The sequence below is a fragment of the Benincasa hispida genome, chromosome 12 (assembly GCF_027475165.1).
Source record: "Benincasa hispida cultivar pf3 chromosome 12, pf3_genome.v1.1, whole genome shotgun sequence".
NCBI lineage: Eukaryota > Viridiplantae > Streptophyta > Magnoliopsida > Cucurbitales > Cucurbitaceae > Benincasa > Benincasa hispida.
Window position 1 is genome coordinate 85550955 of NC_143489.1, and position 18176 is coordinate 85569130.

Sequence of the window (18176 nt, forward strand, 5' to 3'; positions counted from 1 at the left end):
GCTAGTCTTCTTCCTCAGCCAACGCACATCTCAGCTAACGTCGCACACCCTTGTTCATCGCATCTTTCGCCAACACATACACTGACTTTGTCTTAGATGCTCGTGCTAAGGCCTACCGCTCATCAACGCCCCTCTTAACCTCTAATATGTCTCAACACTCCTTGTCGTTGCATAGCCCTTTGGTAGCCACATGCTTAATCCTTTAAGGCCTCCGGCCATCGCACACCTTGTGACCTCTTAGTCCTTTCCTCGGACCAAGCCTACTAATTCTTCTTAATCATCACTCCGAGCCTACCATGCGTTTACCTAGGCAGATTTAGCTGCTCGTATACCCTCTATCTTAGGCCTTTACTAGCCTCCAAATGATCGTTGACACATACCTCCTATTAGACTTCTTCAATTTCCTCCCTTAGACCCTTGAGCCTATAAAAGATCATGTGTTCCTCATATCTAAGTTTGTTATTTCCATCTAAGTGTTAGTTCCATTATCTCGCCTGAGAGCACAACTACTAACACTTAGGAAAATTCCTAATTCATGCATATCTCAATTTGCCTTAGCCTTTCCAATTTTTTTCTAAGTGTTGGCTGCCCTTTAATATCCGAGAGCACTCCCTTCAACACTTGAGTGATTTTTCCTCATTTCTACTTGCACACACATACTCGTTATATTTTCTATATTATTTCAACTATTTCTAACATTATAGCTACATGCTTACAAGAATTAAAAACATGATTAGGGGGACTTAACATGATTAACTAGTAAAATAGGTTTAGGGGTTTACAATTGGTCTTCCCCTTTAAAAAATTTTGCCTTAAGCTTAATAAAGTGAACATATGTGAAAATTTGTTTTTCATTGGCTACTCAGCTTCCCATGTGGCTTCCTTTATTCCATGGTTCCTCTATAAGACTTTAATCAATGTGATAGTTTTATTCCTCAACACCCGTTCTTTCCTATCTAGAATATGAGCTCGTTCCTCTTTATATGATAAATTTTACTTCAATTATACTGGCTGATCATGAAGAATATGAGTAGGATCTGGTACATACTTCCTCAACATAGATACATGAAAAACATCATGTATCTTGGATAACTCAGTAGGTAAAGCTAATCTGTAAGTTGCTGGCCTAATTCGTTCAACTATCTCATAAGGTCCTATATTTCTTGGGCTGAACTACCTTTCCTGTCAAACCTAGGTATCCCCTTCTACTATGATAGCTTAAGAAATACTTGGTCTTTAATCTCAAATTTGAGCTCTCTTCTTCATGTCTGCATGACTTTTATGTTTGTCTTGAGTTGTTCTCAACTTTTTTCCTTATTAACTTAACACTGTACGAAGTCATCTGTACCAATTCTGGCCCTAATAATTTTCTTCCACCAACCTCATTCCAGCAAATGCGAGTAATTAATACTTTTAGAGAGATTTTCTTTTGCTTATAATGCATATTTTTTTAAAATTATCTCAGTGATGGTGGAAGCTTATCAATTATGTCGGCAACAATAAAATTATCTCTAATGTTAATCCCTTCAGATTCTTCTTCAGCCACTATCATCTGAAACTCTTCTACATGCTCTACTATAGACTTTCCATCTACCATTTAAAAGAGAAAGAAGTGACTTGCTGCATATTTTTTTGGCGCTTGTTTCTTCAGTATCATATTTGCTCTGCAAAGCTTTCCATATTTTCTTGACAAATGTGAATGTATATCATAATAATCATAAAAATGATCAATAAGGAATTTTAAAAGACAATACCAACATTTGTACTCATCTTTCTCCTACTTATCAATTTTCTCTTGGTGGAAGATCCATGCTTTCAGTATTAATCTTCTTTAGGTTTTTTTTTCACTTTCTGAGAGGACATAGGCCACTTTGAGATGATTAAGGTAGAACAATATTTTCCCTTTCCATCTCTTAAAGTGCTCTTTAAATCAAAATTACTTGTTGAGATCTACGACATTCTCATTTGGTTTCTCAATAGTAGACTCCATCTATGAATCTCCTTAAAATTGATGGAAGAATTTCAAATAATAGAAGAAAATGAAGTTAATATTGAGAAACCATAGGTTGAGGCACGAATATCTTGAGAAAACAAATACATTAAGTGTTCTTTTCTTTCTTTCTTTCTTTCTTTTTTTTTTTTTTTTTGAAGTATATGTTGGGTGCAGAGTATATAAATCAACTACATGATTGAAGCCATCTACATTAGTAATGAATCCAAGATTGTTCTTGAACATTAAGAGACCAATATAAACTTAAGATAATATTTTTTTTATTAGTAAATATAAAATCAAAATTGATAAATATTTGAGATAAATGTAGAAAATATATGTCATCTGTGTAGGCTCTTTTGCCAAAAAGTCAAATTATCAAAGCAGAATTAAAAAATGAACTACAAAAGCTTGAACTATGGCTGTAGGAATTTCTCTACGAAGAGAAAATCCTCCAAAAATAGGCGTATGCCGGTGTATGCGACGAACACACGGTATTCTTTAGTAAAAGGCGAAAGAATAGTTCGCTCTGTGTTCACCGCCCGGCTCCGTGATTTCGACAATTCCACTGCAACGGCATTTTATACCGTCCAACGCGTGTCCCATTTTTACAACTTTGCCGATGTGGGAACTACTTGGCTTACTACTGTTAACGGGCCAACCACTTTGATGGCCCAAAACAGAATTCCACTTTCCCCTTTTATACTATTTCCTACAATTTTAAGGAAAATTGGAATAGATAGCTAAAAATATCATGTATATTTTTTTTGATACAGCTAATTACTTTATGTTAATGAATTAGTTTTATTTTCCCATTTATCTTCAAGACACATAAACTTCTTTCCTTTTTTTTTTAGTTCTTCCAAAATTTTTAAATCTCGTGATTTCATTTTGTTTAATTCATTTTTAAATTACATCTTATCTTTTTTAAGTTTGTTAGGTAGGAGCTCTTATCTATTAACATATATACTAAAATAAGCATATCCAATTATCAAATTGATTATGCGGTCTACTTGTTAATCTAGCAATTGCAAAATTTCAAGCTAGAAAGAGCAACTCTTTCTCCAACAACCATCTCTCTGATTCTCATTCATCATCCTCTCTACTTTGCATTTGAGAGCAAGAACCTTCAACCGTCGTAACCTGTATGACACACTTATGTTTTACCAAACCACGTCAACGTATTCTACTTAAACAATCTTCGTATACTAGCGATCAATGCATGAATATTTCTTGTTCACAACCAACTTTCCTTGATCCCATTAGAGTATTTCAACCATTTCAATATTCAACAAAAGAGACTTACCAAAGAAAGAAGGATTTTGAGAATCTTGACGATGAGAAAATGACAGCCAAGGAGAAACTGCAAGAGAAAGAGATGAAATACGAGAATGTCTTTAAATTACAAGACTTCATAAGAAGTTAAATAGATTGTTTTCTCTTTTTGTTGGTAATGAATAAGGGAAGGGTAACAGGTATCACCAATCAATATTGGACACCGAGATCATAAACATCTACTACCAAAAATTAGATTTACACGAGATAAACTATCCATCTAAAGAGGGAAGGGGAAGAAGAATCAAAATTCTGTAAGATGATAAATAAGTTACATGTGAAATTTTCATTCACAAGCCCATAATCCCATGATTTGAAATTATGTTCTTTTTAGAGGATTCAAAGTTGGGCAAGTATGGTAGAACAAAGATCCAGGAAAAGAAATTGGGGGCCTTGAACCCTTTGTAGATCAAGAAAATACTTTTCTTCGTGTGTTTTATACAGCTGACAACAAGGCCAAAGCAAAAACAAATGAGAATGAAGCTTGAGATTATTATCGAGAAACTGACGTGACACGTGCTGAAAAATAATTCAATAAATGTTATTGTATTGTTTTCTATTTTGTCTTAATAACCTTCAAATCCAATAAACTCACATCCAAGGTTACCTTATGAGTCTTCAATTGTATGTGAAGACATATAGGGACCAATGTTCAAGATATCGGCTAAAAGGTCTACAGTATAGGGATAAGGCTGGGTACCTTATCTTGGTAACACTATGGATATGATCCACTTTGTATATGATACAAACACAATGATCCAACGAATTCATGTAGGTGATATGCGAGTGGGGGTATCCCATGCAATGAGTTTGCATATGATCGGATGGCGAAATAGTAACCACTAGATGTAACATCGTTAACTAGTTAGGTTCCTATTTCAATAGGGTGACCTAGGCAACTTAGTCTTAATCCTGAGTATATTATAAACTCCTGTTCACGAGGGATTGTCCTTTGATTTGTATGGGTGAGGGTGGTCAGTTCGCCGACTCAATATGCCTACCATTTTGAGGACAAGACCTAGTGGGGAGCTGGGAACTTAATAATACAAGACGAAATTCACTCATTCTCATCTTCCGGGTAAGTAGATGAATGTTCCCTTAAGTGATGTCTCAAGAACTTGAACAAAAGACCCTACCCTCTCATTGGCTCGAGAGGGATTAATTAAATACCAATTCCATAGACATGAATCTCTATTCATGTAATCAATATTTAAATCAAATTTAAATATTGTTCAATTCTCCAATTTCTTTTAATTCAATAATTAAACATATAATTATATCGTATATAATTACTTATTTTCTTAATTCAAATTTGAACGTTTCAAATTAACTCATCAATCTATTCTAAGGTTTAATCCGTTTGTGAGCTAATAGAGGGATGTAATGGACCTACAGATCGTGGGCTCTAGCTATACGAGATCAATTGGCTAAAATCTTTAAATCGAATTAATCAACATTCATTAACTACCGGGTCACTTCATTAAAGCCTAGTAGTTGCACTCTCCTCACTGTAGATATATTTTTGTCCACTTGATATAACCATAATCAGTAAGTTGACCCTTCACAAGTTGTTCGAAATAACGGCTGGGTCAAATGCTATTTTACCCCCGAAATTACATCATACTCTTTAAGTCCTATTGATCTTCTAATGAACAATTGGTTTGTGATCCAATCACCAAACCGAGTTCTCTGGCCAATGAGAGGGTAGGATGGTGACATGAAATTAGCCGCCAAAAACTTGATGGCTAACATCATGTGGGACGCAATATGCGATGTATGTCTTAAGGTATGTGTTAATACTCATGTGTAGGTGGTCATGCGTGGAATGGAAATATGCGTTAATCTTATATACGATGACCATGCGTTCCTGTCACAAGTTTTCTTGCGCTCACGCCAAGTATAATGCGAACACAAGTTTCTCGGGTGATCCAAGGTTGAACTCAGGGACTTGTAGCTAAATGTATGCAATGATGTGTTTGCGACGGTTGAATAAAAGAATGATGGGGGGTTTTAAGTTAGAAACTACTTCTACTCCTAACTAATAGAAAAAGCAGTGGGAATGTGAATGAGAGGTAGAGACACGGCAACTGTTGACACGTAGTAAAATGCATGAAAAAACAGATAAAATGTGAGGATGTCTTCATCGCAACCCTAAACTTGACCCAAGGGCAACCCCAGCCAACGCAAACTAATGCGATCATGCCATACACACCCGTCGCAAATGCACGTGATTTATAATAGCAAACGGAACTTATTCCTAAGTCTCCATTCTTGCCTATGCGATCTTAATCTTGCTCTCCCGATCCTCGATTCTAACCTAGCTCTCTCAAGTCTTAGGTTCTTTCTTTAGACTCTCTCCCGAGTAGCTCTAAAGGTGTGTTGGACGCATGCATAAGACAAGGTAATCGCAAAAGCCTGGTTGACGTAAGATTATTTTTATTCCTAGTGAACACTTGCTTACATTGCTTAATCTATGCGATCTTAATCTAGCTCTCCCGATCCACTTACCCTCCCGGGCAGTTAGTTGCTGCTGATTTTACTCATAAACAAGCATTGCATCCGCCTAGAGACAGGCGTTGCTACAGCTTCACACTAAGCAAATAAGGTTTTCTCACAACACTCACGTAATGTACACCTCCCGGTAGTTTACTACATGCTTCATAATCCTATGCCACATGACTAAGTATGCGATACTCTAGCAATCTTACTCAATGATGCGATGAAAGTTAAGGATGCTAAGTAAAGGAAGATGGAGATGGAATCGAAGGAAATATAGAAATGCCTTGATCACAAAATGTATTAATCTCTTAAGCCAAAATGTAATACAATACAATATAAGAAAAGAAGAGAAAATGAAAGGACCAGCTGGAAGCAATGTCTTACTTCCAGCAGATGCGTGTCAAAGCTGCCGATAGTTCCATGGATGGGCGATGGAGCAGACTCTCTCGAGCTCTAACTCCGACGAAGGCTCCGGTCGTCACTCGAAATGGATGAAATAGATGAAAAACTCTCAAGCTTTCCTTTCATGCGTTCGTCTGGATCATAAGGATCCGCCCTAAGGCGAGCCTCAGGCGAAAACCTTGGATTCAATGAAATTCTGCTCATTGGATTTTATTTATAGAGTTGGATCGCAGACAGCATTAATGGACCTGCTCTGATTCTGACATTTGCGGCATGATGGTCCTTTTCTGAATCTCTGTTGCTAACGGCGTGGTAGGTGAAATATCAACATCATCTTTTGATTTTCCCGAGATATGCGTTAATGTTTCCATTCCACTAACCTTGCATTCATCCCGCTATTATGGTCATCATTATGTAGCCGTAATGTTACAATGGCCGCATTAGCTTGATTACCGCAATTTCTACACGATGACCGCAATCGCTTGACGATCACAACTTCTATGCAATGGACGTATGCGGTTGATTACCGCAACACCAATGTAGTGAACGTATACGTTCGCCTTTGCGATGGACAAATTCTCTGCATGTGGTCGTCTTTCCAATAGCCTAGCTTCCGCGTATGCGTCCACTTCCTGCGTTAGCTACAAAGATACACAATTGAACGCATAATAACGCATAATAGTGGGTTAGCTGAGATTCTTAATGTTGATGGCCGCAAACTCATTTTCTCATGAATTCCTAACATAATCGCCACATATTCTACTTAACAACCTTCATAATTCTAAATAAAAGGCTTAAGATGACATGCATTTCTGCATGTCATCATAGGATCCTTTGTTCAAGACCTAAAATCAGTATTTAAGAGAACAACCTCTCTACTATCCCTAAAAGTGGGTAGGGGTGAATTCTGTCTTGCACCCTATGTCCCTAACTATCTACCTAGTCTTACCCCTAGAAGAGGAGGCTTATTGAGCCGACACTGTTGAGCCAACCCTCACCTATGCAAAACTAAGGATAATCTCGAATAAACAGGAGTTCATAGTTAGCTCAGATTAAGGTCAAGTTATCTAGGTCATCGATTTGAATTAGTCATCTTAAACAGTATACAATGTTATTAAGTAAAAATGACTTATTTCTTGGTCTTGGTCTTTTACAAACTCTTTGCATAGGAGATGCAGCAAAACTATAGATCGCATGCCTCAATTCCACTCCAATCTTCTCAATATATTGCAGACTATCATGCAATGAAGATAGCTATATGAGATGCAGCTCATGCTTAGAGTTATTGAAGCCAAAGTTGGTGGGTTTTGTGTGAGCAAGTTGAAAATGATAATAGAAAAATCTACAATCATTTTTTGCTTTTTAAAACTTTTTCAATTTTTTCAATTGATTTCAAAAATCAATTTGATTTGAAAATATTATTAATTTTACAAAATTAATTTGATAAATTAATTTTCTAATAAAATTAATAAATAATTATATAAATAATCTAAATATTTCTAATTAATAATTAATTATTTAAACAATTTAAATAATTCTAATTAATTTAATATCAAATATTAAATTAATTTTACACAAATCCATCTTCATATATTTAAATCATATTTAAATATTAGTTCTCCAATTTTGTTTAATATTAAAAAATTAAACGTGTAATTATATCACATATAATTACTAATTCCTTTAATTCTAATTTGAACGTTTCAAATTAACTTATCACGCTACTTTAAAACTAATCATTTACAAGCTAGTAGGGGGACCTAACAGACCTACAGATCATGGGCTCCAACGATCCTAGATTAATTGGCTAAACTCATTACATCGAATTAACCCTCATTCGTTAACTAATGGGTTACTCCACTAAAGCCCATAGTTGAACTCCCCTCACTGTAGATATATTATGTCCAAATATATTATTGAGCCAGCGTTGTTGAGCCAATCTTCACATATGCAAATCTAAGAATAATCTCGAATAAACAGGAGTTCATAGTTAGCTCAGGATTAAGGTCAAGTTACCTAGGTCATCGCTTTGAAATAGTTAGTCTTATACAGTAAACAACGTTATAAAGTAAGAGTGACTGATTTCGTGGTCCGATCTTGTACAAACTCATTTGCACAGGACGCCCCCACTCTTCATGTCTTAACATGTACAAATTAGAATCACTCTGTTTGTAGCACTTTACAATTCTTTGTAATAACTACAGTGTAGGCTGCATCTAATAGTGTTACCAGAATAAAGCAACCAACCTTATTCATATACTATAGATTATTTTGACTATTTACTCGAACCTGATCCACTTTTATGTCTCCACATAAAGTTCAAGTACTCATGTAATAGTCAAGGGTCTTTTAGGTTTATTGGATTTCTAATTAGCAATACATATATTCAACAACAACTTATTGAATTTTCAGAATAAGTTCTATTATTTACAAACCACAAGTTTTAGGATATAAAACCCAACATGAATCTCATTCATATAATTAATATTTGAATCATATTCAAATATTTAATTCCTCTCAACTTATTTATGGTATTTAATATAAATCATATTTATATTAAATTTAATTACATGAATATGGTTCAAAAATCTCATTCATATAATTAGTATTTGAATCATATTCAAATTCCTCCCATATTACCTTATATTATAATGTATCAAATACATTATATTAATTATATCTCATATATAATTAATTTAATTATATCATATATAATTAATTCCCTCAATTAATTTGAACACTTCAAATTTATTCAAAAATAATTCTCAATTAAATCATTGTTAAGCTACAGAGGGGACCTTTGGACCTGTAGATTGAAGCTCCAGCGGTACTCGAATAATTAATTAAACTCTTTAATTAAATTACCCAACATTCGTTAACTACTGGTCACTCCACTAAAGACCAACTGCTGCACTTTTCGCACTACAAATAAATTTCTATGTTTATTGAATATAATCAATCAACAGTGCAATGACTCTTCATAAAAAGCTCATAAACATAGTTGGACAAATTACCGTTTTGCCCCTGTAATTATATCTAACTACTTAAGTATCACTGATCTCTCTAATGAACAATAAGTCATAGTCCACCTATGACCAATCCTTCTCGGGCCAGGAGAGGGTGTGGCCACTATATTCAAACCCCAAAATAAACCCTTAAAGGAGCAATTTATCTACTTGCCCTTACATCGGAGAAGGAGTGAATTTTCTCTTGTGTAGCTGTGTTCCCAACTCCCCAGTCAGATGAATCCCCAAAATGGTAGGCTTGTTGAGTTGGCAATCTAGTCACTCTCATCCATACAAATCAAAGACTGCCTTCATAAGCAGGAGTTCACAACTCACTCAGGATTCAGGTCATGTCACCTATGGTCATCCTAGTGAAATGTAAGTCTCTATTATTAACAACGTTGTATAAAGAGACTAATCATTTCGTGGTCTGGTCTTATACAAACTCTTTGTATAGGATACCTTCGCTCACATGTCTCCACATGAATGATCAGGATCAGATTATTTGTATCACTTTACAACACTTGTAATACCTACAAAATGGGCCGTATTCGTAGTGTCACCAGGATAAGGTACCCAGCCTTATCCATCTACTACAGACCATTTAGGTTATTATTTAAACAAGATCCACTTGTATATCTCTACATACTTGTTTAAATTACATGAAATAACCTCGAATCTTAGTTTATTGGATTGAATATGCTTATAAAATAACACTTATTTTATTAACAATAATATGTTTATACAAAGTTTAAAAAACTACGAGATTATAAGGAGATTTAGGACACCAATCCCAACAAGCACCCCATTTCAAGACTTAGAAATTTTTCCTCATATTCACCTCATATGCAAACCCATTATAACTTCCATAATCTTCAACTACTACAAACATTATAATCACATACTTACAAGAACTTATACCTGTAATTAGGATAATTAACACATAACTAAGAGAATTTACCTTTCCCTTAAAGAAATTTTCTCCTCAAAATTTGCTCTGAACTCCTCACGTGAATAAGTGTGGATATCTGTTTTTCATCTGATCTTCAGCTTCCCATGTAGCTTCTTTAACTTCATGATTCCTCCACAAGACTTTTATTAGCAGAATAGTCTTGTTTCTCAACACCTACTCTTTTTTGTCTAAAATATGAATTGGTTCCTCTTCATAAGACAAAGTTTCCTTCAATTGCACTAGCTAGTCTTGGAGAATATGAGTAGGGTCGGGTACATATTTCCTTAACATAGATACATGGAAAACATAATGTATCTTAGATAACTCAATAGGTAATGCTAACCTGTAAGTTGCAGGCCCCATGCGTTGAATTATCTCGTAGGGTTCTTTATATCTTGGACTTAGCTTATCTTTCTTACCAAATTTGAGTATCCCTTTCTACGAAGACCATTTTAGGAATACTAGATCCCCAATTTCGAACTCTAACTCTTTTTTTCTCTAATCTGCATAGCTCTTTTGTTTGTCACGAGCTATTTTCAGATTTTCTCTTATTAACTTAACATTTCCTGATGTCGTCTAAACAATTTCTGGTACTATCAACTGTCTTTGACCAACCTCATTCCAGCACACTGGAGTTCTACAGATCTTCCATACAAAGCCTCATACGATGCCATACCAATGCTGTAATGGTAACTATTTTTATAAGCAAATTCCGCCAATGGTAAATGTGTAACCAAACTACCTTTAAATTGTAATACACAAGCTCTCAACATATCTTCTAGGGTCTGAATCGTTCATTCTGACTGTCCATCCATCTATGGATGAAAGGTTGTACTAAAATGTAGCTTAGTACCATGTGCCTTTTGCAAACTATGCTAGAAATTTTAGGTAAATCATGGAACTCTATGTGATATAATAGATACTAGAGCCCCAGATTAACTCACAACTCGGTCAACGTTTAACTTAGCCAGTTGGTCAAGGGTAGTTATGGTTCTAACGAGCAAAAAAAACTTGGTCATTTTTTGTCATCATGTCTACGATTACCCAAATATCGTCATAATCGCTAAGTGTCATGGGTAAACCAAACGGAAAATACATGCTCACATGCTCCCCATTTCCATTCAGGTACTAGAAGTAGGTTCAACAATCTTGCAGGTCTCTAACACACTAGCTTAACCTGTTGACAGATCAAACATCTATCTACATAACTAGCCATATCCTTCTTCATTCCCGACCACCAATAAGACTTCTTTAATATTCTATACATCTTGGTACTACATGGGTGCATAACATAGGCTGAATCATGTGCCTCTTCTAGCACTGCATTTTTTAGCAGCTCATTATTAGGTGCACATAACCTGTTATCCTTCATCGAGGCTCTATCCTATCTCCAAAAAAAATTTGATCTCTGTTGTTGTCTAACTTCTTCAATCCACCTACGAGATTACAGTCTGTCATTTGAGCTACCATGATATCATTTACTAATGTAGGTCTTACCTGAAAAATGATCTATCATTTCTCCCAAACAACCTATTGTCAGTGTTGCATTAGCTCATTTGAACTCCTGTAATAACCTTCCCCTTAAAGAACTCAACATATCTCTAAAATAGCTTAACTTCCTGCTTAAAGCATCTGCTATCACATTAGCCTTACCTGGATGGTAGTCAATGGTGCAATCATAATCTCAACTTCATCCATTGTCTTTGTCTTAGATTTAATTCCTTCTAATCAAAGATATATTTTGAACTCTTATGGTTTGTAAAGATATGGCATTTCTCACCCTACAAATAATGTGTCCAAATCTTTAATGCTAGCACAAAAATTGTTGATTCTAGATCATGAGTAGGGTAATTACCCTAATGCTTCTTCAGTTGCCTAGATACATAAGCTACAACTTTACGATCCTGCATTAGCACGCATCCTAATCCCTATCTGGATCCGTTGCAGTAAATCTCGAACTAGCACTAGATGAGTTAGGATTGGCGTAGTCACGAATCTTTGCTTCAAGTCTTGGAATCTCCCTTCACAGTTATCTGTCCATTCAAACTTGGCATCCTTTTTGGTTAAATTGGTCAATGGAAGAGCTATCTTCGAGAAACCCTCTACAAACCTACTGTAGTAACCTACTAGACCAAGGGAACTATGTATCTCTGTTACTGAGGTAGGTTGTTCCCATCTAACTATAACTTCGGTCTTTTAAGGATCAATGGTGACACTTGCTGTAGACACCACGTGTCCCCAAAACACCACCTGATCAAGTCAAATCTCACATTTGCTAAAATTAGCATATAGCTATTTTTCATGTAGTGGTTGCAATACTATCCTCAGGTGCTTCATATGTTCTTCTTTACTACTTGAATAAACTAGGATATCTTCTATAAACACAATTACAAACTAATTTAAGTATGGATGAAATATCCTGTTCATCAAATCCATAAACATCGCTAGGGCATTAGTAGGCCAAATGGCATAACCAAAAACTTATAATGCCCATATCTAGTTCGGAAAGCTATCTTAGGGATATCTGACTCCCTAACCTTCAACTGATGGTAGTCTGATCTCAAATCCATCTTTGAGAATATTGATGCTCCTTTCAGCTAGTCAAACAGATCGTCGATACGAGGTAACGAATGGTTTTCCATATAGTTACCTTGCTCAACTATTTATAGTCAGTACATAATCTGAGTGTGCCATTTTTCTTCTTCACAAATAAAACTGGCGCTTCTCAAGGTGACACAATAGGCTTGATATAGTGCTCCTGGATCAAATAATACATGTGTGGGCCTATCATGAATAGAGACCATACCAGTAACGACATCTGGTGCATCCTCAGCCTCATGTTGGGTTATAGTGTAAACCTTGCCCTGCTGACGTGGTCATTCCGCTACACCCTTTTGTTTGGCATTACTAGTGCCCTCATCACCTACTGTGCCTACCTTAGGCTACATCACTGTCTGAAATGCTGCCTTCTACTCAATCTGCGCCCCTGAAATCAATTAGGGATATTCCTTCCTGTAACTCACAAGTCCACATTGATAGTAAACATTTTGTCCCTTATAACATTGTCTTGAATGGAATTTGCAACATCTAGCACACTGAGGCTTCCTATGGTCATTAACTCCCCTAAACGTCTTGATCTAGATCCCCCAGCAGTATGGTTGGATCTCTATATACCTTTCCTCTATTGACTTCCTGTTGTACTACCTTGAGAGGTCGCTACCCCCACTAAAACGGGGTTTAAAATCTCTCATGCCAGACTCTTGTGGAGTAAATTTTCTCTTTTCCCCTCTAGAGACTTTCCGATCTTGACGGTCCACAGGCTCGCCTCCATTTGCATCATAGTCTCTACTAATTGGGGAAAATCTATCCACTTAGTTGTGGCTGTAACAAGAGTTGGTATCTCCCTTATCAAACCACTCTGAAAATGTCTGCATCTGTCTTTTTCTTTAGCTATAATCGTAGAAGCATACTTAGATAACTTCGTATAGGTTGCTTATACTCAACAACTGTCATATTACCTTGAACAAGCTTCATGAACTCGCTCCTCTTAACCTCATGGTATGAAATAGGATAATACTTATCTTAAAAAAACCTCTTGAAATCGTCCCATTTCATATCTTCTTATCTATTTCTTTTAGAATCTATCACCCTTCACCACTGCTCTACTCGTTTCTATAACAAAAATACTACTAACTTGACCTTACAGTCCTCAGGGCATCTGGTTACCTGGAGACATTTCTTTATCTAGATTAACCATGCCTCAGCATCTGCAGGGTTAGTAGTACCCTCAAAAGCATTGGCACTCAGTGCATTCATTCTTTCATTGACATATTTCTTCTCAGGATCCATCGGTATAGATCCTACACTAGCTGCCAGTCTCTGAATGATTCTATCAAATCCTCTGTCCTCCATCTGAGGATCTACTTTGACCTAAGGGGTACTAGACTCTCGCTCTAATGTTACTTCCTGTACTACTAGTCTTTTAACTGAATCTGGATCCTTTCACGCTATGGGATTTCCAGTAGGGTCACAATTTCTTTCAGCCATCCGTCAAGTCAGTCCGCCACTTTCTTGAAGCTTAGTTCTTATAACATGTACATTATTAAGCTCATAACATTATTCATATGCTCCTAATCTAATACATGACTCTATTCTTAAATCTTATGCTCTGATACCAACTTGTCACACCCCTCCCCAGACTTCCCTCCTAATCAAAGAAAAGATGTGAAAACAGCAGTTGCCAACCCTCTCATGACAATTACTGCCCAACATACTCCTGTAAACCTGTGTCCTTCGCACTTATTACACCTGTTTAGTAGTTCATAATTCACTTTAACACAGAATCTCAACAACAGTTTAAAGCATACAGATTACTGTTAACAAAAATATCAACTTTATCATGCATAAGAGTTCCAGCAAACCAAGTATATTACAATCACTGTTCGACACAAGTCTACCATGTTCCTTCCATGACATGAGCATAAAGACTAGATTAATAAAACATAATAAATCACCCAAGATTATATTTTCTGAGGGTCTGGGAAGTGACTGACTGACAGAACTGCTAAGCCTCGGGACGTCGACCACTACCTAGGGAGGAAAACATTAAATGAAGTGAGCTGGAATCCTAGTGAGTGACTGATTTTAAGAAAACATGCTTCAATAACTCATAGTATAAACATCTTAATAATAATACATTCTCATTAACATACCAGGGTTCAGAAATAACAATTAAGAAATAAAGAAAACATAACATGAAAACCCTGATTTAAAACTTATCAACAAATCCTGTAGAATTCCTCTACTCCCTTGCCTTAACATGTGGAAGGGCCCTTTTGCTCAATCCCTACTAACCTTAGTTGAGAGAGAGCTCTTTTGCTCGATCCCATCAACGTCGATAACATAAGTCTTACGTGCACGTAGAGCTAAATCGAATCCTACTTGCCTTACCATACCTTCGGCAGTAAGGATCGTCATATAACTGGGTACCTTAGCATAGCTTCTGTACCAAAGCTTAGGAGTAGGCTTTCATATCATCATTCATGTTAACATCATTAAATAGCATGATTTTAAACTTACAGGAACCAATGGATAATTCATTTAAATGCTAAGTCATGACATGAAAACTCAAGTAAAACGCATGGATATTCCATATACAATCTGCCTTTAGAAACATCATTCATGCGTTAAAGTTAATTTTCATTACTAAAAGCATACGTTGAATATTGAAGTAAGAGCAATTATGCATTGAACATTCATAAATAAAACACTTAGAAAATATTTTGAAACTAGTCACTCACAGTACTTTGGGTTACTTCCTTAAAGGATTGTAGGCCTCCTCTATATGTGTCTATCCTGTAAGAATAATAAGAGTCTTTGGTTAATGTATTAGCTTTCTCTCAAGCTTATCTTATTATTCAAAATAACGCATGATGATCTTCAACACTAGTTCGACGTATCAGTTCCTTCCTTGACTATGCGATGTATCCTTAGTATATTGTATTTAACGCATAACCACACTTAAACAAATTTTTACCTTGCAACCAACTAGTGTGTGGCAGCTCACACAAGATACCCCTATGCGTCAAAATGTGTTGGCTTTTCCTATGCGATAATGGCTTATCCACACTTCACATTTGTTGTTCGGTTGCCTTCTTATGCATGGATTGCAGCTGCCTGCTTGTTCATCCAATCAAAATATCAGATTTTCACTTTCAACTTAAATAACTTAAATTCCAGGTATAATCTCATAAAACTTCTTTCTAAGAACTTATTTTTTAACATCCCTACTACCATACCTTAGAATTCTAGCTTCTGATTCTTTTCCCTCAAGCTTGGAATTCACCAATTCTTACAACTCGACCGCGTGGCCTAAGATTCTTGAACTCTTGAAGAAATTCCTCAACCTTCTATTCAATTCCATAGATATCTTCTTCTAGCAGCTCTGAATTAGCTTCTTTACAGCTTAAGCTTCAAATCAGTAGCAACTATACTCCCTTAGCATGCTCGACATGCCCAAACCGAGCTCTTCAACATCAAACTTCCTTTTCATACTAAGGTTGCATGCTCATGGAGTTGCTCAAATTGACAACTGGCATACTTGACTCATTTTTAAGGCCTCTAAGTACGACATGTAGCTCACTAATTAAGTGTTTATAATGAAGACTTAAGTCTACTACCAATTCCCAAGTTTACGTTCCCCTCGGTAATACATACCACGACTAACATCGTATCCATCTTTTCTAATACATACCACGGCTACCCGAGAGCACCCCATTTCAAGACTTAGAAATTTTTCCTCACCTCCACCTCATACGCATACCCATTATAACTTCCATAATCTTCAATTACTACAAACATTATAATCACATACTTACAAGAACTTATACCCGTAATTAGGATAATTAACATATAATTAAGAGAACTTAAACTTAATTATCTAGTAATGGAACAATAGTTTGATGCCTTTGAAAAGTTTAAACAGTATAAGGCTGAAATTGAAAACCTATAACGCAAAATAGTTAAACACTTCGATTCGATTGGGATGAAGAGTATATGGATTTAGAATTCTAGGACTATATGATAGAACATAGAATTCAATCCCAACTTTCAGCACTTGGTACACCTCAATAAAATGGTATATCAAAGAGGAGAAATAGAACCTTATTAGACATGGTTCGTTCTATGATGAACTATTCTCAATTTTCTAACTTGTTTTAGGGGTATGCAATAGAGACTATAGTTTACATCTTGAACAATGTTCCCTCGAAGAGTATTTTTTAAACACCTTTTGAGTTATGGAGGGGGCATAAACTGAGTTTACATTACTTTAGAATATGCGGTTGTTCTGCACATGTGTTATTGACAAATCCTAAGAAGTTGGAGCCTCATTCAAAATTATGCCAATTTGTTGGTTACCCTAAGGAAACGAGAGGTGGTTTATTCTATGACCCTCAAGAAAATAAGATGTTTGTATCAACAAACACTACATTTTTAGAGGAAGAGCACATGAGAGATCATAAACCATGAAGCAAAATAGTATTAAGTGAAGCTACTGAAGGACAACAAGGGTTGTTGATGTAGTTAGTCTTTGATCAAGAGGTACTAAAAAGCCAACACTTTAGGTAGTCTCGTCTTTCTCAATCATTGAGAGTACCTTGGCACAGTGAGAGGTGTTGAAACAATCTGACCATTACTTGGGTTTAACTGAAACTCAGGTTGTCATACAATATAATGGTGTTGAGGATCCTTTGGGTCAAAGTCACGAACCTTGAAATGAAGTCTATGTACTCCAATTAAGTATGGGAGCTTGTAGATCCAACTGAAAGGTTTAAACCCATAAGGTGTAAATGGATCTATAAAAGAAAGAGAAATGTAACTGGAAAGGTGCAGATCTTCAAAACTAGACTTGTAGCAAAGGGTTATACTCAGAGGGAAAGGGTTGACAATGAGGAAATTTTCTCCCCTGTTGCTATGCTTAAGTCTATAATAATTCTCTTGTCCATAGCCATATATTATGGCTAAAAGATATGACAAAGGGATGTCAAGGCTTCTTTTGGAATGGCAATCTTGAATAATATATCTTTATGTCTCAGCCCAAGGGGTTCATAGCCCAAAGTCAGAAGAAAAATGTTTGTAAGTTGAATCCATCCATTTATGGGTTGAAACAGGCATCCAGATCTTGGAACATTATGTTTTATACAACGACCAAATCCTTTGGTCTTGATCAAAACATCGATGAATGTTATATCTACAAGAAAATCATCAACGATAAAGTAGCTTTATTAACACTTTATGTGGACTATGCTACTCACTAAGAATAACGAAAATATCACATGATCAGGAAGATTGTGCATCGCGGTGATGTGATAGTCACGAAGATCGCGTCGAAGCACAACGTTGCTAATATGTTTACAAAGGCTCTCACGAATAAAGTGTTTAAGAGTTATCTGGAGAGTCTGGATCTATGGGACATACGGCATCTTGTCTAGGG

The 18176-nt window shown here is 36.0% G+C and overlaps 1 non-coding gene across 1 annotated transcript; it reads right to left on the reverse strand.

The window, feature by feature from the left end:
* Positions 1-2420: 2420 nt before the first annotated feature.
* LOC150032267 (U5 spliceosomal RNA) lies at positions 2421-2538 on the reverse strand. Its single transcript, XR_016525655.1, has one exon. It is a non-coding gene; the product is annotated as a U5 spliceosomal RNA (small nuclear RNA).
* Positions 2539-18176: the final 15638 nt, after the last annotated feature.